A 7,313-nucleotide genomic window follows, 5' to 3' on the forward strand; every position below is an offset into this window, starting at 1 on the left:
TCCATTGATACTGTTTGTGTCCACTCCACGGGATGGGCCTCCGGCCTCCACCCGAGGGGTGGGGAAGGGGCCTCTGTGCAGGTGCTGATCTCTGGGGTTTGTCTCTGTTTGCGCTCTCTTGATCAGCATCAGTTCCTTTCAGTTCTTCTGCTCTGGTGTTCTGTGGGCATCTCATGTATCTCTGAGGTTCCTGCCATGGTGCTGAGTGGCTTTTGTGGGATGGAGCCTCTCTGCTCGAATGGAGAGTGAGGGGAAGGGGTGGGATCTTTGTGTAAGTTCCCTGCTCAGAGGTTTCTTCATTCGTCACGATCAGCTGGTCTGACACTGGTACCTCAAGGGGCTTTGGTGCGGGTGATCTGCACACAGCTCCCTGTGTCTCTGGGCCACCGGCAGCTCCCACCAGGCCAGGCTGGCCATGGCTTGGCACGCTGCTTTGTGACCATTAGACGTTGGGGGAGGGGTCTTCATGCTTCTCTGTTGTGAAATTCTTCTTTTTACTCCTGTTTATCTCTGGATGTTGATTTTTTTGTTGTCGGTATCTTGGGGAGATTAAACGTTGGAACTCGAACTCTCTTTTTGGTTGGGGAGAGCTGTGGCATTCCCCTACTTCCCGGTCGCCATCTTGGACCCCCTCGAGTTTTTGCTTTTTTTATTCAGATATAATTTTAATTTATCTGGTGAAATGAGTACTAAAGAAACCAAAGATATTTCTGGTGCTTATCTGAAAAATTATACTTTAAAATATTCTGTATTCTGTTTGTATAATGCCCATAATCTATTTTATTCTTTCCTAGATATAAGACTTTGAATACTACATTGTTTTATAATATATAGGTTCATTAATAAATGTGTCCTTTCAGATTGCATTCCATACCAAAACAGTTTAAGATTCCTTTTTTACTAGGTCTTTATAGTATATTTCTTTGGAATAAAATGACAATGTTTTCTAATTTTAAAAGTTTTATAAAGATTATGCAATGTAAAGGCCTTTCTAAGGTGAAGATTTAACTGATGTCAAACTAACTTTTATTTATATGAATTACATGTATTGTTACACTTGTAATTTTGTAATCAACTTTTTAATAATTGTTTTTAATTTCTTGCATCTGAAGAATGAAAATTATGGAATAATTCACAGATTTTCATATCATCCTTTGCAATTGCCATGTTAATCTCTGTATTGGTGTAATTTTGATATACGTGCTGCTGAAGCATATAATGTCCTCTAAATTTAGGTAGTTAATGATGCAATATTTATACAGGATTATATCCTTGGGTGCCTATATGTAACAAGGAAACATTTTTGTTCCTAACAATGCTACTGATCTTCTTTCCCTAAAATTCTGTGTATAATGGAAAATAATTATATTGTTCAATTGATTGCTCACGTTTGCAATTTTTTTGTCAATGACTATTTTAAATCGTTTTCATTTTAGATTTAATCATACTTTGAAGCATTTTTAGCTAGGTCCAAAGGGGATGGCTTTTTCAAGTACTTATTTATCCAACTGAGTTAGCTCTGTGTAGCTAACAGATTCAAAGTAAGCCTTGCTTAAGAGCTACTTCTAAACTTCTGCAGCTGAAATTTTCCCAAATGAAGTCTCATTGGCACAAATGTCTACTTGACACTTTACCATTCTTCCATGTAATATCAGACCAACCAGAATATCTTACCCTGATAGTGTAAATTGTCTTACTTGAACAAAACAAATCTTAGTTCCAAGGGATCATAGAAAGATGAATATTTCAGACAGAACTTTTCAGACTAGAAGGTTTTTATCAAAATATAATTTTTTATTATACCTACCATTTCAAAAGTAGCTAAAGCCAAGAAGGTGAAAAAATTGTTCATATGCATGATTACCTAATGTCCTGGCCTATCTACCTTCCAACCAGGCAGGAACTTAGACTAATGCTTTTCTATCACCAAATATTTTCATAGCTCCAGGAGAAGTCCATATGTTTCTCCTTCATATTAGGCCTTAAATTGGTAATGTTTCCTCTTGCCTTCAGTCTGTAAATCTACAAAAGGTAAAGGTTTAAATCTAACTCTACCAAACACTGAGGTAGAGATAATGGAATAATACTTTAAAACAGAGTTGCTTTTGATACCCTAACCAAAACAGAAAAATGCAAAACATGTGCCATTATATTATGTTATATATAGTTATATATTTTATATTTATATGTGTTGATTTTATATTTCACACAGTGAAACTTACTAGAATCAATTGATAATTTGAAAAGTAAATTGATATTTATTTATTCCAATAAATAGAATTGGAATATAAATAATTAGGTTTAGAATATATATTAGAATATAAAAAGTATCAATGCAATGTATTCGATATAAACTTGTGATACCTTCTATGTGTTCATGGTCTTCTGAATTCACATTGTTAAAAATCAATGTTGTTTCCTCTAATCTATAAGAGATTTTACTCTGATGCTCTGTTTATTGTTTTAACTCACTGGTCCCAAACTGTTTTTCTCCATATTTCTGATGCATTCCTACAGATTATACTCCAATTGTGCTAATATGATATCTAAAAGACATTATTCTTCTATAGACCCATGGGTCCTAATATCTTATGGCTGAGTTACCTGCATCATTAGATAACAGGGGCAAGACTTCTCACCTAAGCCTACGCAACATGCCAGCAGAAAGTAACTGAAAATCCATCTCAATTTCTCATTTCTTATATTTCAGGGCTCCAATTCCTTGAGAAACAAGAATTAGCAGCAAGCAATTGTGTAATGCAAGGTAACTTAAAATGAAAGATGAAGTCACAAAATCGAGAGAAATTACTGTATTTCAAACTGAATTTACAGATGGCCAGCCCATATGAGTGAACAAGATCAGAAAATGTCACAAGATTATTTTTAATACCCCTCCCCTAATGACTAATGTAATATATCAGTCCAGCATAAGTGGGCCCAAAAAATAGTTCCTGTAAGGATGGATCCGTGATTGATCTACCATGATCAGGAAAACATGACTTAGAGGTCAAAGGTAATTCAGCAGAACATTAATTGAGAAGATCGGTAGTGCTTCAAAACACTGGTACTTTAGTACAACTTGGTTCTGTGGTATAAAAAGGTTGTCATTCTCAAACCAAACTACATTTAATCTCCTGAAAGTGTATTCCTTTTCAAATAAACTTTTTGAGATCACACTTGCCAAAATAACCTTTGATAAGTAGATGACACTTAGTGACATTACAAGTTTTTCAAGTGTAGGGAGCAAGATACAATAGAGTTGATTTATTTACCCAGCACTAATGTCAAACAGGTTCAAACATTCATTAAAATCTAGAAATAGTACCACGCACCATTTGTGTTGTTCAGTAGGTGCCTTCCAGAAATTTGTTAAATGGATCAGCCTCCCATATTTCAACCCCAAACGTTAGCTAATAAAGTAAATTTCATCACTTAATAAGGGGCATTTTAAAAAGTCATAAATACTTGCCTTATCATATACTGTTTTGTTTTCCCTCTGTCTAGCATAGTAATAAATATGTCTTTAAATCTTGAGTATGGTTACTCATCTGAGATGTGACAAAATCTATCTTCTATTTCTATCATATTCCTCTATAGTAGTAAATGTTGGTTTTCTTCTTTTTCCAAAACTTATAGGAGGTAGAAAGTCTTATTCCATGTAAAATAAAATAATCACACATCATTTTACAAAGCCCATTATAAAAACTGGTAGTTAAGAATACATTCAAAGCCATTTTTAAACTTTCTTGTTGACTAAAGATTAATCTTCAAATGAATGAGAATATAATCATGTCTAGGTGTTTCAAGTCTCCAGTCTTGCAAATTGTTATTGCAGATGAATGAATTATGGAAATATAAGCTGACATCAGTTCAAGTATATGCAGGACTGAAACTGCATGGAATGTATATAAACCTTTCAAATATTAACAGACAGTTTAACAGAATGACTATCAGGAAGTTGAAACCAGACAGGCATAATATTAAAGACATAAAATGAATGAAAAATGGAACAAGGGGCAAGTACAGCTAGAATACTCAATCTACACATTTGAGAAAGGAAGTGGTAAATCGGAAATAAATCTTGGGGAAGGGGGTGGTTGAGAATGATAGAAGGAGTCACTGTGATCCAGGAGCAATGGATAATTAGGTGGACATATTTAATTGTAAGACACTTGCACAACCTTTGGAAATTCAGTTAAAAAACACAAAAACACATAAAAATCACAACCAAACAGCACTCTCTAGGGAGTATGAATATGACCTCTCAAAAATTTTAAGCAGTTAATGGAGGGAAGTCTTGGTAAAAGCAAACAAAGATGTTCAAAGAGGGCAGTTTGGTGTAGGGGAGGATTCCGAAAAGATTTAAATAGATTATCTAAGGTTATAAATCACCTATATCTGTGCAAATATTATCTTTCTTCTATGAGTTCTCTTTGTCTGAACTGGATACTCCAGTCCTGTGCCACAATTGATAGCTTGGAAAGATGGAATGGAAGAAACAAGATGAAGAACCCATTACTCCACTGTAGAGAAAACAATCCACTATTTTTTCTCTCATCTCTCTTCACTACATTTTATTCATACTTTTAGGTCAATTCTTTTTGAATTACATTTTCTTTCTTTATTCTGGCAAAGTAATTGGTCAAATAATTCACTAAAGATTATTTGCCATTTTTTTGATTATGCTGTTTAATTGACTAAGCGAGTCCATTAACCTTTCCTCTTGCATTTGGTTGCCATGAAACAACATCTATGTTAATGGGGACAAATCTAATGTAAAAATCGTCTCCAGAAAACCAGTCAAAGAAGCTGTGATTACAAATACTTGGCTAACTTTTTTATTTTTCCTTTACCTTGAAAGTCTTCTTGTGTCTAAATTGCCCAGAAAAATAAGTACTCCATCACTTTTTGTTTCAATCAATTCTAACCTCAAGGATATATTTTGCTAACAAGATGCTTAGAGGAAACCAAAAAATACTCCATTTTTATCTTCTCACTTAAGACTCTCCTTACATACCATATCAGGAACAGTGAAGTTATTCTTTGCAAAATTATTACAATATATTATTTTTCTCTTGTTCTTGCATTTGCTCACCAAGATGTATGGAGAAGAATAGAGGTAAATCACCCATTCCTTGGAAGAAAGGTCTGTTACAAAAGGACAACACTTCTGTGTCCTACTTGTATGTCCTCCTCTCAGCTCTTTCCTGATTTCCAATTAAACACAGCTTGGCTTCAAGTCTATTGAAGCCTCACCCACTGCTTCATCTTCATAATTTCTCTTTTAAAACTCTTTTAAGGGTAGAGACCCAGCTATATACAACCAATCTGAAAAAGATCACAAACCACAAAATCTAAAGGAGTTTTATGACTCTTCAGGAGGACGATTGGGAGACCTAGGACTCCCCATGCCAATCGTTTGCTCATCATATTCCTGCCTCGGTTTGTCCCCTTTCCTATTGGCCAATACTCGTCTCTTCAACTGATCTGGATATGACCAGGTGTCAGGAATGGTAGTGGTTAGAGCCCCGTTCTTTTTTTGTCTAGGAGACAACTCCTCCACTACTGGCACTCTCAGCAATCACTGGCAACCCAATGACTCATATCCTTTTGCAGGTTTGGTACGTGTTCCCCCATTTATTGTTCTGGCTACTAATGACTCTCAGTTTTCCCAGGTTCAATTGATTCGTCCGCGCACTAAAAGAGCAGTAGGATTGATCCTTGCAATCGGGTCCGTAATCATTGCTACAGAGGCTTCAGCTACCACCGCCGCTATATTGCTGTCCCAAAGCGTGTCCACCATGAAACAGATAAACCAGCTCATCCCTCAATCATCTTAAGGGAGGCCTCCTTGTGCTCCAACAATGAATAGACTTGCTCCAAGAACAGATTACGTTTCTTTGATTACAACAAGGAGGACTATGTAATGCTATGACTACTTCTGTCTGTCAGCTTTCCACTCCTGCACCCAATTTCACTGAACTTAGTAACTACATCAAAGGCCCTTGGTCCCTTAAGTACTTAAACTTCACCCAAAACTTGCTGCATGATCTTACCCACCTAAACCAGACCACCATACAGCTTATTCCCGCTGCCTCCTTTTTAGAAGATGTGCTTTAAAAGTTACAACAATGGTTTTTGCCATCCTCTCTGGTCATCTGGGGAGGCCTTGCACTTGTAGGGCTTACTCTCCTAGGAATTATTAAATTCTTGCACTCCTGGCAAAAATGCCTCCAACAACGGGTCACCATAATGATGGTCCTTTTAATAGAAAAGGGGAAAATTGTGGGTAGAGCCGTTCAGATCTGGTTGAGTCAGCTAGAGTAGCAGTTGAAGCACACTTCCTGCTCATAGAGACGTGACCCACAGGCACGTCTGCCTAGCTTGCAAGCCATGAACTGTCCATGCTCCCTACATGCCCCTGGGGGCCCAATCAGTTCCTGTCACCAAGCAGTGCCCATCATCAACTCCCCGCTAAGTAATTGGCTGGGAAGGACTCAGGAGGTTGGGAAACCTGGGGCTATAAAATCCCAACCCTTGTGCAGAAATAAACCAGACCTGCTTCTCCTAACGTGTGTTCCTTGAGTGCGTCGTTCACACTTACCTCCTGCCAGAGATCTAGCCCTACAATGTAGCAATGGGGGAGGCCTTATAGTCCTTCACCTTCATTAGACTTGAAGCTAAGAATCTGTGATTAGTTGGAAATCAGGCAAGAGCTAAGAGGAGGATAGAGAAATAGGACATAGGAGCATTGTCCTTTTGTAAAAGACACTGTCATCCAAGGTATGGGTGATTCAACTCTATTCTTCTCCATACATCTTGTTGAGCAAATGAAAGACGAAGAGAAAAAAATAATCTATTGAAATATTTTTGCAAAGAATAACTTCACTGTTCCTGATATGGTATCTAAGGAGAGTCTTAAGAGAGAAGATAAAAGTGCAGTATACTTCAGTTTCCTCTAAGCATCTTGTTAGCAAAATATATCTTTGAGGTTATAAGTGACTCATCCAAAAATTGGTGGAGTACTTATTTTTGAGGGCACTTTAGACACAAGAAGACTTTTAAAGTAAAAGAAAAAAGAAAAATGTATAGCTAAATATTTGTGATCACAGCTTCTTGGACTTGTATTTTGGAGACAAAGTTTTACATTAGAGATTGTCCTCATTAACATTGATGCTGGGTTTCCGTGGCAAGGGGGAAGTTTAATGGACTCACTTGGACAAGAAAACAGATGATAGAAAAAAATGGCTAATAATATTTAGTGAATTATTTTGACCAATTACTTTGCCAGAACAAAGAAGGAAATATATAAT

At 36.7% G+C, this 7,313-nt stretch overlaps 1 pseudogene; it reads right to left on the bottom strand.

Moving 5' to 3' along the window:
• Positions 1-1,116: 1,116 nt before the first annotated feature.
• LOC122100963 lies at positions 1,117-1,215 on the bottom strand (annotated as a pseudogene).
• Between the last annotated feature and the right edge of the window lie 6,098 nt (positions 1,216-7,313).

Source organism: Dipodomys spectabilis, unplaced genomic scaffold, assembly GCF_019054845.1.
Source record: "Dipodomys spectabilis isolate Male_0828 unplaced genomic scaffold, ASM1905484v1 ptg000612l, whole genome shotgun sequence".
Taxonomy (NCBI): Eukaryota; Metazoa; Chordata; class Mammalia; order Rodentia; family Heteromyidae; genus Dipodomys; species Dipodomys spectabilis.